Source organism: Panthera pardus, unplaced genomic scaffold (assembly GCF_024362965.1).
Source record: "Panthera pardus isolate Hobbes unplaced genomic scaffold, ASM2436296v1 HiC_scaffold_21, whole genome shotgun sequence".
Taxonomy (NCBI): domain Eukaryota; kingdom Metazoa; phylum Chordata; class Mammalia; order Carnivora; family Felidae; genus Panthera; species Panthera pardus.
In genome coordinates, this window is record NW_026526777.1 from 45,122,218 (window position 1) to 45,135,224 (window position 13,007).

General features: G+C 45.4%; 1 protein-coding gene across 1 annotated transcript in view; it reads left to right on the plus strand.

The window, feature by feature from the left end:
* Positions 1 to 610: 610 nt before the first annotated feature.
* CUNH1orf21 (chromosome unknown C1orf21 homolog) overlaps positions 611 to 13,007 on the plus strand; it is a 235,269-nt gene continuing 222,872 nt past the window's right edge. The window contains exon 1 of the mRNA XM_019427149.2: positions 611 to 725. The gene's annotated coding sequence lies outside the window, so the exon portion shown is untranslated. The remainder of the gene's footprint in view (positions 726 to 13,007) is intronic.

A 13,007-nucleotide genomic window follows, 5' to 3' on the forward strand; every position in this document is an offset into this window, starting at 1 on the left:
GGGCCCGCACCCAGCTTTCCCGCCGGGGTCTCCCCTCCCTCTGGCCCTCGGGCTTGCAGCACGCGCCCGCGCGCGCGCACACACACACACACACACACACACACACACACACACACACACAGGCACACACACGCCGTCGGCGCCCTCCTTCCCTCCATGCAGCCCCGCGCGCCCGCTCGCCCGGAGCTGTCCTCCCCGGTGCGCAGCGGCCCCGCGGCCTCCGCAGGCCCCGCCCCGGGGGAGGGGAGCGGGCCGAGAGCCGAGCCCCGCGCGGGGAGGGGCCGGCGGCGGGGGCGTGGCCGGCTGCCTCCGCCCTTCGAGTGAGTGACTGGGCGACGCGGGCCCCTCCCTCCCTCCGCCCCTCCCAGCGGTCCCCTCCCTCGCTCGCTCGCAGCCCGCTCCCGCTCGCTCCCTGCCCACTCCCGGGGGGACGTTCCGCGCCGCGGCCCCGCGGCCGCCGCTTCTTTCACACTTTAGTTGGGAGCTGCGCGCCGCGCTCAGTTACTGGAGAGCTGGCCGCGCGCCGTCGCCTCCCGCACGCACGCACGCGGGCCGGGCTCCGGGGTTCTCGGCGTCTACTCCGAGCGGCGGGGAGGAGGGGGACACCCGGACTCACCGTGGGGAGGCGGAGGAAGAGGAGAGGAGGGAGGAAGAGAAAAGGCGAGGAGGCAAGGGGCGGGGGGCGGGAGGCTTGCCACCTTCAGCCCCCCCCGCGAGCGCCCAAGGTAAGCGTGGTCCCCGCCGGTCCCGGGCGGGGGGAGCGGGCGGCGCGGCTCGCGCGCCTCGGCTCCCCGGCGAGCCCGGGTGGGCTGGGAGGGAGGCCTGCGGGGAGTCTGCCGCGCGGAAGGGATTCGAGCCGCGGTGGTGGCGCTGCCGGCGCGCGGCCCGGCCCGGGGCTGCCGCTGGTGCGGGGACGGAAGCTGGGGTGGGGGCGTCTGCTTGCCGGGGCGGAGGGACTGGGATGTGGTTGGGGCTGCTGACGACTTTCGTCACATTGAGGCCTGGGTGGCTGGTGTGAGACACCCCTCCCTTCCCACCCGCTCCCCCTGCCGCCCTCAGCCTGCCTGCTCCTCTCGAGCTTTGCATGTAGCCACCGTACTTTGCAAGCCAGAGCTTGAAAGAAAAAACAGAATTCGGAATCCTTTGCTAAGTCTTCAAGTCCCTTCTCCCGCTCCGATTGATTGATGTGTTTGGGTGGGTGCTGGGATCCCCGGGATTTCTGAAGTTTTGACCTTTTGGGGGTGGCTTGTGTCGGTGCATCTGTTTGCCCACCTCGGTGTATTTATTATTCGTGCCCATGCGAGGCAGCAGCAGAGGGTGCTTGGGTATTGTACACGGAACAGATTTCACTCCCCTCCGCAGGCAGTTCGCGAAGTGCGGCCGCCACGGCTGCCTTTGCTCTGCTGCTGATGTCCTTCCCTGATCATCCACCCTGCCTCCTCCCTCTACGGAGGGATTTTTCCCCCCCACCTACTGTTTGTGTGAGAGAAGTCCCTGTGAGAGCTTAAGGGCTCTCATCTCCCATTCATTCCTCTTCTAAAGCCCTGAATTGGCTCAGGCACGTTGGTTAAATTTCAGGTGGCTTTCTTTGCTCCAGGAGTTACATGGTCAAAGATAAAAATATATGCCCAGAAACACGCATTCATCCTGAGTGATGACAAACACGGTTGGAGATAGAAGTGATTTGTTAGTAGGAAACCTACCTCTGTATGAGGTATCTTCCATCGCGTGTGGGTTAGGAAATTTGTTTTAAAATAGATCGTGCTTATGCTGTGTGTGGCTGGAAGACAGCCATAAGTTCAGCTATTGGAGCAACTCTGAAAGTGATACACCCTGATCATCCAGAACCTCTGTGAAGGCACACACGGGCTCTGACTCAGACGTCGGGAGGGGGGCTGACACACCATAGATTCCATGAAACACTTTTTTTTTTTTTTTTTGGTAAGGAAACACTATGGACTGTTTGGGGGAAGTGACACGTTCATTACACAGACAGATGTTACGAAAACCTCCCTACTCAAGGGGATGGACTCACCTTTCACCTAATAATAACCTTTGAGTTTGGTAGAGTTGGAATGTACCAGGGCAGAAGAAAATCATGGGTAGTACGGGTCTGGGCTATTTAGCTCTCCAGTGGGGAGATAGTGATGTTTTTGAAGGGTTTTTAAGTCCAAGATGCTCAATTTGGGGGGTTTTCTCCCCTTTTTCATACTTCCAGAGGTGGATTTTAGGACCAATAGAGTATGTTCTGGATTGGCTGTTTGGAAAATAGGATTGAACAGACATGGAAACTAATGTAGATTAGATCGCCAGTTTTTGTTTTGCTCCTTGTGAAGTGGGAAGTGTCAGTGATAGGACATCTGAGTGTATTTATCTGCGTTAAACCTTTGCTGGGACCAGCACTTCACTGATCACAAAATGCAGTATTGAAATGTCACCTCCCCTCACATTTCCTGCTGGGCAGACGGGGTTCAGATTCGGCTCTGGAGGGCCATTGGGAAAAGCAACGAAGGCTAGCAAATTTAGCTCTCAGATGAGCCGATGCCTGAGGAAGAGTGCCTGCTTCTGTGTCAGGCGTATCTCCATCAGAACATATATCCTAAGAAAAATGGCCCTGGGTTGGTGGAGAGGTCTTATATCCAATGTTGAAAGTTCATCCTGGGAGAACCCTGAGGGTCTAGCTTCCTTCTTCAGCATTTTTACTCTTGGAGAGAACTGATCATTTTGTTTTCTTGGCTCGTACTTTCTTCATCACCCCTTTCTCCCTGTTTCATTTTATCATCTAACATGGATTTCTGGGAATTAATAGCCCACTGTTTGCAGTGATTTGAGCTTCTTGAAGAGTCACAGTGTGCGAATCAAGAGCTTGTTCATTAATTGGCACTACTTGCTCTGACCGATTCAAAAATCCTACCGAGGAGGAAGGTGGTTTGCCCGATTATGAGTATCATTTCCAGGTGCCTCAGCATTGTGTCGGATTTTCCACCAGGCAAGCCTTGACAAACATTTTGAGTGGTTTCCTCCAGGCTCTTCATGGCTGGCCCTCTTTCTCCTGGGGCCTCAGGAGAGAGAGAGAGAGAGAGAGAGAGAGAGAGAGAGAGAGAGAGAGACATTGAGAGAGAGAGAGAGAGAGAGAGAGAGTGTCATGGCACCTCTCATGAGGTCAGGAGAGGAAGGAGACGGCAGGGACTCGCTCATGGAGGGCCCTAAGTGTGATGAATAGCACTAGCTTCACTTGAACTTACCAGTACAACTTGGTGCTAAGGCACAAACAAGTGCATTTTGGGCCATTTTATGGTCCTTCTTTGGAATTTTAGAAGTCCCATAGCATGGGAGAAATCAGTGTTGTGATTAAGTTCTTGTTAAAACATGAAAAGCAGATTGCAATAGACTAGGTATAAAATACTGCTTAGGAAACTAAAGACAGGGATAGGGCCTGTCTGCAGGGAGAATTGCAACACTGAACCTGTATTTTAGAAACTGGTGACAGTTGTGACTTTAAGAGATCATAATTCAAGGAAGGGCTTATCGAAAGTGGCATGTAAATTACATATGTACATATTTTTAAAGTAAGCAATTATTTAGCTTGACTATCTCAGTTCTGAAGTTTAATTTTACAAGTTACAGTTGCAACAAGAAACAACTTGACATGCTCTGGTTATGCAATCATGACAAGAGTGGTTGGATGTAAGCTGGGCTAGGAGGAACGTAGAAGGGAGCACCCAGCCGCATCCTCAGTCAGCAGGTATTAAGAAGTTCCTTTCGTTTTTTTTTTTTTTTAATTTATTTTTTATTTTTTTAATGGAATGTGTTCCTGGAAAATGGATTTCCTGGGTTGTAGGCCAGTCCCGGAATGTAAAGACTACCTTCTCTCTCCACTTGTGAAAGGACAGGTAGCTCCCCCAATCTGAAATGGAAATTCGGAAGAGTAATTGCCCAAGCGACTGGAAGGCAGGAGGCTTTGGTCATCTTTGCAACCCCCACGGCAACCCCCGTGGTAGCTGGCCCACTCACTACCTTGTACTTGGAAGTTACTCAGTGACTGATTGAATTGAATTGAATTAACCTAATTAGTTAAGGTCCGTAATGTGTCAAAAAACTCCTTGGAAATACATTAGCTGCGGACTTCCATTTTAATAAATCAGTATGATAGCCTATTAAGAGCTCCATATTCTGCCTCAGGTAGGATTTTTTTAGTTGTTGAAGAGTATTCGACAGGCCAGAAAACATACCAGATTACTGGATTTTCTAGTCAGGGGCATGTTGATTTGGATTATATATAATATCCATCTTTGACAAATATTTCTTCACTCAATAGTGTGAAGTGTGACTGCGGTCTTTATCTCTTTTGTCCAAGGGGTTCAGTGAGTAACAGCGCCTCATACTGAAAGGGTGCCTTACTGTTTTCAGAGTCCTTTCACGTATCTTGTACCTTGTCTTACCGGACTTTGTGCTGGAGCCATAGCACTTAGGGTTTCCTGTGCTGGAATCTCTCCCAGAACGTGCCTGGATCTATCTAGGAGTGGGGGAGAGGGTCTGGGGAGACTCAGGTAGCCCCACCTCTTGGTTTACCAGATTTTTCCAAGGGAGGCAGTAATCAATAGTCACTGCTGCTCCTTCTAAAATAACTTAAAATGGGGAAAGTGGAGACCTGCCTCCTGCAGTGAGCTCCCCAGGCCCCTAGCGTCCCTTGACTCTTCCTCTGTTCTCCTCTGGCTGCCTGTTAACCTTGCTCCTTTGCCAAATGTCCCTTTCACCTTTCTGTCCTTTCGGGAGTGTTAACATGGCTTCCCGTCCCACAGATTTTCACCCATACGCTCTCTTGCTTCTTACCCTTCCACCTTACTTTTGCCTGCGAGACTTGGGTATTTTGTATTTGAACAATCACGTTTCCAATGTTTTAACCCGATCCCCAGGCCCACTTTCTCCTTGACTCCTCCCACCTCTGCTCAAGCTTAGACTTCTGGCATCCAGGGTGCTGTCTTCCTTCTGCCCTCGGGGCCCCTCTACCTTGTCCTACTTTGCCCTACATCTTCCTTATTAATCCCACCCACTTCTCTCCATCAAGCCTTTAGATCTTCCAGCAGGTTCCTGCCTGTGCCTGTTTCACAGGCTCATGCCATCTTAGTGAATGCATTTATAGCATTCATGAGTTCAAGTCCACATGGGATCAGAGCACCCCTGAGTTTAGGGATCTTTTCGCCTTTGTGTTCAATTTTGACTTCACTATATTTTGGATTTTGTGAGCTTCTTAGGCCATTTAATAATAGCTGAGGTACTTTGCGTCTTCACTTAGCTATTTTTTTTTTAAATTTATTTAATGTTTTTATTTATTTTTGAGAGAGACAGAGACAGAATGCAAGTGGGTTAGGGGCAGAGAGAGAGAGACACACACAGAATCTGAAGCAGGCTCCAGGCTCTGAGCTGTCAGCACAGAGCCCGAGGCGGGGCTTGAACTCATGAGCTGTGAGATCATGACCTGAGCTGAAGTCAGACGCTCAACCGACTGAGCCACCCAGGCGCCCCTTCACTTAGCTATTATATCCTGTGTTGGATAATAAAGGACCATCTCAGTGATGACTGTTATTTTTCAAGATGTGGATAACAAATCTTGAAAAGCATTTCAGAGATTTTCTTCATGGCACCATTGAAAGGTGTTGCTGCGTACCAAAATCTGTTTACTGATGACAGAAGTAGAATGGCTTGTTTCATGTCATCCTCATTACTTGTTTTTTTTCTCCTTTGGTTGAATAAATATTACTGTAAATTGAACCAACTTTTTGCTCATCTGTTATGGTTTTACTGCTCTCCATGAAAATTTTAGAAGCTTACAGGACACATTTATGCCAAGTAAGGATTCTTTAGCAAAGACCTGATGCTGTTGGTTCTCCCCGTACGTTTGTAGCCTACGTCAGCCCCATCAGTAGGGAGTCAGTGGGAGAAAAAGTATTAATGGGGACAACTACTAGAAAAACATATCCTATTGACTCATTGCATACATAGTTGGGTTGGTCTTTTTATAAAACTGTACTTCACAAGTAGGTCCAACACTAGTTATGCAATATCCTGAGTGCTCTAGGGCTTTGGAAGAAGGTGCTTTAAAGCAGAGCAGGAAAAATGGTAAGAATTCCCTGTCGGTGATAGACCTGTGTGTTGCTGGACTGTGATGGATACTGCAGTAGTTTTAGTGTTACTTCACTGATAAACCCTGTGTTAGGACATACTCCCCCCCCACTCGGTGACTCACATGGTCTTTCCCACCTGAGCTGGGTAGGGAGGTCATGAGAAGTTTAGTCTTTCCTGGAGTGTGGGGACCTTTTTCATTCCAGTCGTCACAGATGCTAGAGTGTATGACAGCTACTCCTGAACCCGGGTTGATAAGGAAGGAGGTCCGTATATGGGTTTTTTACAGTGCAGTGGAACCCCCCTCTATTGACACGATTTCTAAATTTTTTTAATGTTTATTTATTTTTGAGAGAGAGAGGGAGAGACAGAGCGTGTGCAGGGGGAGGGGCAGAGAGAGAGGGAGATGCAGAATTCGAAGTAGGCTCTGGGCTTTGAGCTCCGAGCTGTCAGCCAAGAGCCCGATGCGGGGCTCAAGCCCACGAACCGTGAGATCATGAGCTGAGCCGAAGTCGGACGCTTAACCGACTGGGCCACCCAGGCACCCCGACACTACTAGTTTTAAAACGAGAAGATTGAAAGTCCAGGTGTGGAGCAAGGAGATGCTGCATGCTGCCAGGCTGTGGCTTGCAGAGAACTTTTCAAAGACACAGATAGTTAATACATGCCAAGAGGTGACTTCAGCAGTTCTGTCTGAACGTTCTGCCAGAAGCAATTTCCCTAAAATAATTTTGTAACAGTTCTTACAGTGAAAAGGTTATACAGGAATAAGCAACATGTATCTCATTATATGTTTTAGAAAGATACTATTACTATTTTGATGAAGGGGATGAGAATCCAGGAACCTCTTTGAGTCACTTAGTATTTGCTGAAAATTCAGATGTTCTGGTTTCTGTGCCAGGCCTTCATGGCAGTATAGATAGAGCTCCGAAAACAAATCTTCTGCTTATCCTTGGTGGCCTCCCTAGCACCCTCCCCAACACTGCTTTGAGATCTCAGGTCTCAGATCAGATCCTGTCTCTGACCCTTTGCTGACCATAAGAGACCCTCCTCCTTTGCCTTCCGTGAATGCTCATAGCACTTACTTGATGTTTGTTTGTTTCTGTATTAGTTTTGATTTGCATTAATGTGTTTTTTGTCACCCCACCCAGTTATAAGATCTCTCGTGCCCCCTGGGCATGTATTATGCTAAGCGAGTGGCTGTTGGTTGGTTGACAGCTGGTCATTGGTTTGAAGCTCAGAATTTTTCTCTGTGGAGACCTTGCTCCCATTCAAAACCCTCTTTAACCAAATGAGGAAGTATAGTGTGGGATGAGAAAAGATAATGGGAATTTTTAAATTCGTGTGTTGGCCAAGATTAAGGCATGTAATCTTTCTTACTCAGATAATTTATTAAACAAACATTTGCTTTTGTTGATGACGCTTCGTGTCATCCCGTGCCTGGCACTGGAGAGATGCTGGAGATACAGATAAAAAGGCCTGGCCTTGCCTTTGTGGACTCCTCAGACCAGCGTGTGAATTGACATGCAAACACATGACATGTGGTAAACGGACACTGCTTTGTGAGGTGAGGGAACAAAGGAGCGGATTCTCTCTAGAGGTAGGCTGACCATGTTCCCTGGGACAGCCCTGGACTGTGCCTGGTGTTCAACTTAGGTTTTTTTTGTTTTTTGTTTTTTTGTTTTTTTTTTTTTTAGAGAGAGAGAAGGCACAATTGAGCAAGGGGCAGAGAGAGAGAGGGAGAATCCCACCAGCGGCAGAGAGAGAAAAAGAGGGAGAGAGAAAAGTGAGGCTTACCCAAAGCGGGGCTTATGCTCACCTGAAGCAGGACTCAAGCTCACCTGATGTGGGACTCGAACTCACACACCGTGAGATCATGACCTGGACCGAAATCAGATGCTTAATGACTGAGCCACCTAGGCGCCCTCAACATAGGTCTTAATATACCCCTTTGGCACTTAAAAGTCTCCCAGTTTTTACTCTCAGATGGTACTCCTAGATGGTAAATCATGTGATTCCCCAACATAGAGAAGGCTTCATAGTTGGGATGACACTCAGAAGCTACACAAGAGTCCTCTAGGGTATTGTTTACATTTCTAAAAATATCGAGGGCGGCTAACGTTGTCTTTCTAACTATTTTTTTCACGTTACTGTGGATTCATAGACTAGTTCACAGACTGGCATATGGGGATAAAGGGGTTTATGGGCAAAGGGAAGATGAAGTAGGGTATTTTGGGCAGAAGACACCATGCATCATGTGGAGACATATGGATGTGGGTCCTCAAGGCTGGGCTTTCCACATGTGATGGAACACAGTGGGAGATGAGGCTGTGTGGTTCCTCAGCCTCATGGTAGAGAGTTTGGACTTATTGCCCAAAATATAAGCAGTGAGAAGCATTGAAAGATTGTAAACAGGGGAGAGACATCACTGGCATGATAGATAGTTTCTTCCAAGTGTGGGTAAGAGACTAGAGGGGAACAGACTGGAGTCAGAGCAGAGGAACTCTGGTCCTAACTGGGTGAGAGCTGATGGGCACTGAATTAATGCCTGAATATGGAAAAGAAGGACAGGCAGGAAAGGCATTTAGGAAGCAAGATTGGTGGGACCTGGTGACAAATTGGGACTGGAGAGTGAAGAAAGGGGTAATGAATAATTACAAAATTTCTGGATGGATAGTTCTGTCTTTTACTGCGATGAGGAGTTCATGCATTGAGAGGAAAGATTATTAACTCAGTTTGGAGTATGTTGAGTTTTAGGTGCTTATATGCTTTTAGATGGAGATATACTGAAATTCTGGTCTAGATTTCAGAGGAGAGATTTGGGGCAGAATTATGGTTTGATCTCAGTCATCATTTCTTAGGGAATTATTCCCTGGCCTCCATGATGAAGTTAGATCCCTCTAGTCTCTCTCTCTCTCTCTCTCTCTCTCTCTCTTTTAAGTAATTTATTTATTTTGAGGGGTGGGGAGGGGAGAAGAGCCCGTATGAAAGAGGGAGAGGCAAAAAGGGAGAGAGAGAACCCCAGCTCCCTGCTGTCAGCATAGAGCCTGATGCAAGGCTCAATCTCATGAACCATGAGATCATGAGCTGAGCTGAAATCAAGAGTCAGATGCTTAATTGACGAAGCCTCCGAGGGGCCCCTCCTCTATTCTGTCTTCTAACTGCACCATACACCTTGCCTGCATATACTTACCACAATCTTTGTGATTCTTCATTACCCACCTCCACCCCCCAATGGAGGGTGGATGCCCATTTACCACGAAGGTAAAAGTATATCTGTTTTTAATTCTCTTGTATCCCCATGACAACTACCACACAATTGGTGCCTAGCATGTATTTGTTGAATGAATGAATGAATGAATGAATGAGAGAATCTTTGTAAATTTGGTAGTTGAAGCTATGTGGCTTGGCATGAGATTGCCCAGGGAAAGTAGAAGAAAACACTAATCTTTAGGGCTGTGATGGAAAAAGGAGAGTGAAAGAGAATGAACAGAGCAAGAGAATCAGCATGTGGTCAGAATGGTCCAGTGAAGAAGCAAAACAATATAGAAATAGAAATAATAGAATAGAAATAGAAATAATAGAATAGAAAACAAGAGGTTTTCTCAGAATTTGGAATTCTGTTGTTAAATAAAAGTGGAAATGTTTACCTTATGGGAGATGCCAAGATATGGGTACTTTGCTTTGTAATGTCATGTTAGCTTGTGCTGCATGCAGTTTGATGTTTTACCACTTTGGTCATTTTATATGTTGGGATTCTGGGGTTTGCTTTATATAATTTATACTGGCATCTGATGTACTAAAATTTGAGGCCATATTTTGGGAGGATGATGAAATAGTGCAGTGTTTAATCATTGTGAATTTATGAGTGTGCACATTGATTTAAGGGGGTTCAAATACTTGAGTGTTTACATTCCACTTGATGGGGAACCATTAACAGTTAAAGATGCATTAAGTTATAACATTGTAACAAAGGATGGCTAATTGATCCTACAAGCCTTGAGTAGCAATGTCATTAAAGCTTTGTCTTATAAATAAGAGGCTCTTATCGTGGGGTCTGATTTTTACTTGTTTTCAGTCTCTACTGAAAGACTCAGGGTGGAGATGGGTGAGGGATCAGGGCACTGGAAAGAGGGAGGGCTTTGAATTCAGCACATTCTATCCCAGTTCTACCACCCCTTAACTCCAGCTTCATGATCTTGAATAACAATGGCAATAATTGACAGTAGTAATAATAAAAGCTGACATGTATGGAGTAGCTCACTCTGTGCCTGGGTACTGTGCTAAGTTATATGCATTCATGTACTTCTTTACTGCTTGCGACAGCCTTATGAGGAACTTTCTACCTTTACCTCTACTTTGTGGATGAGGAAGAACTGAGGCTCAGGGACTTTTTTTCTTTTCTTTATTTATTTTCTTTTTAATTTTTTTTTATTTTGAGAGAGTGTGCACGCAAGCAGGGCGGGGGGGGGGGTGGGGGCAGAGAGAGAGAGAGAGAGAGAGAGAGAGAGAGAGAGAGAGAGAGAAAATCCCAAGCAGGCTCTATTCTCAGTGTGGAGCCTGTTGCCGGGCTCAATCTCATGACTGCAAGGACCTGAGCCGAAATCAACAGGCAGATGCTTAACCGACTGAGCTACCCAGGCGCCCCCAAAGATACCTGTATCTTTATAGACTCCCTTTTTCTATTTTTCCCTCTTCTGCTTCTTTCCTGGCAGTTTATTTGTTGAAGAAACAGGGATTTGTCCCATAGGAGTTCCTGCATTCTGTAGTTTGCTGATTGCATCTTCTTTCTTGGTGCTCTTGACTTTATTTTCCTGTTTCTCTTATTTGCTGTAAACCGGTAGTTTGATCTAGACTGGAAGCTCGATCAGATAGTTTGGCAAGGGGACGTCACAGAAAGTGTGATGTGCTTCCTGGTATGGCGCTTCAGGAGGCACACGTGCCTTCTTGTTTCTTCTTTTAGGAAAGCAGTGGATTTAGGTGTTGTCAGCCTGATCTCCATTATCAAGTTTCCCCATCAAGAACCATTGATGGTCATCGTCTAGATACGTTGTTTCAGTAAAGGTTGGAAAAATGATGATATTCTGCCATCCGGTCTACACTTGTTAGCTGGAGTTTTCCTATCAAGAAGAAATGAGCCATATCAGTTATTTGGTTGCCTCACAGTATAGCTTATATGGGAAAATTAATGCTTGGTTTTATTCCCTCATTTTAAGTAATATTCAGAATCATGCCTTCATTTTCTAGAAGAAGAAAGATTTTTTTTTTAAGTATTCTGAACTCGTGGACTTTAATACAGTTTATGTGTTTCCATCCCTTGCAGTTATTTCTTTCAAAGCTTGAATTATCTTTGGCACATGGAAGACTTTTTAAATTGGCTTCTGATTTTTTTTTTTTGACATGACTGTAGTGGTTTTTGGTGATAGTTTTCCTTGCTAGTATAACAAGATATGTCAGACTTACCTAGTACTTTTTCTATTTCAGATTGTTTTTAGTGGTACATGGTATTTAGAGACCACAGTCCAGGTGTTAGGAGTTCTCATTACCTCTGGGCAGGTCATTGTTCAATGGATAGAGTTATGGAAATAAACATATGTGTATGTATAGGTGTGTGTTTGTGTACGTGTGTATGTGTGACATATGTGACATGCCCTATTATTCCTATTTAATATAAGCAAACATCTTCATTTCCCTCCTCTTAGAAAAAAAGTAGCATATTATAGTTCTGCACCTTGCTTTTTGCATTTAATACTGTATTTTAGAGATCACTCTGGAGCCGTATGTAAAGTTTTTCATTGTATTTTACAACTGCAGAGACTCTATTGTGTAAGTATACCAAACTTTATTCATTTGAGTATATGGTTGTTCTGGTCTTTTGCTCTTACATTGTAGTAAGAATGATTGTTTTTGTTGGTGGAGGTTTATTTGCAAATCAAACATAAAGCCTAGACTAAAACATGATTTTTCCTTAACTAAACGGATAGGTGAATGGACAGTGCTGGCAATTTTTTCCCCTGCTTATCATTTGTGTTTTATCTCTGATTATGTTTTCTTTTTCTTTTTTAAAAAGTTTTTTATTCACGTAATCTCTGTATTCAACATGGGGCTTGAACTCATGACCCTGGAATTAAGTAACCTGCTCTTCTGATTGAGTCAGCCATGCATCCCAGACTGTGTGTTTTATTTTTTAATGTTTTTTTTTTTTTTTTTTTTTTTTTTTTTTGAGAGACAGCCTGTGTACCAGAGTGGGAGGACACAGAGAGAGGGGGCCAGAGGATCCAAAGCGGGTTCCATGCTGACAGTAGGGAGCCCAATGTGAGGCTCGAATTCGTGAACTGTGAGATCATGACCTGAGCCACCCAGGTGCCGCAGATTATGTTTTTTTAATGTAAATTTTTTCTTTGATGTAGTCAGTTTTATTAGTCTTTCTTTTATTGCCTCTTGGATTTGAATGATGATGCAGAAAAAAAAATTTCTAGAAGCCACATATGAACATTTTTAGTAGCCACATTAAAGAAAGTAAAAAGAAACAGGTGAAATGAATTTAATAATGTATTTTATTTAATCAAATATATCAAAAATATTATCACCTCAATAACTAATCAATATTTTTAAATTATTATTTTTATTTATTATTATTATTTTTTTAACATTTATTTACTTTTGAGAGACAGCATGAGCTGGGGAGAGGCAGAGAGAGAGGGAGACCCAGAATCTGAAGCAGGCTCCAGGCTCCAGACTCCAAGCTGTCAGCACAGAGCCTGACGTGGGGCTTGAACTCACAAGCTGTGAGATCATGACCTGAGTTGAAGTAGGACGCCTAACCAACTGAGCCACCCAGGAGCCCCAGTATTTTTAAATTATTAATGAGAGGAAGGGAGGCA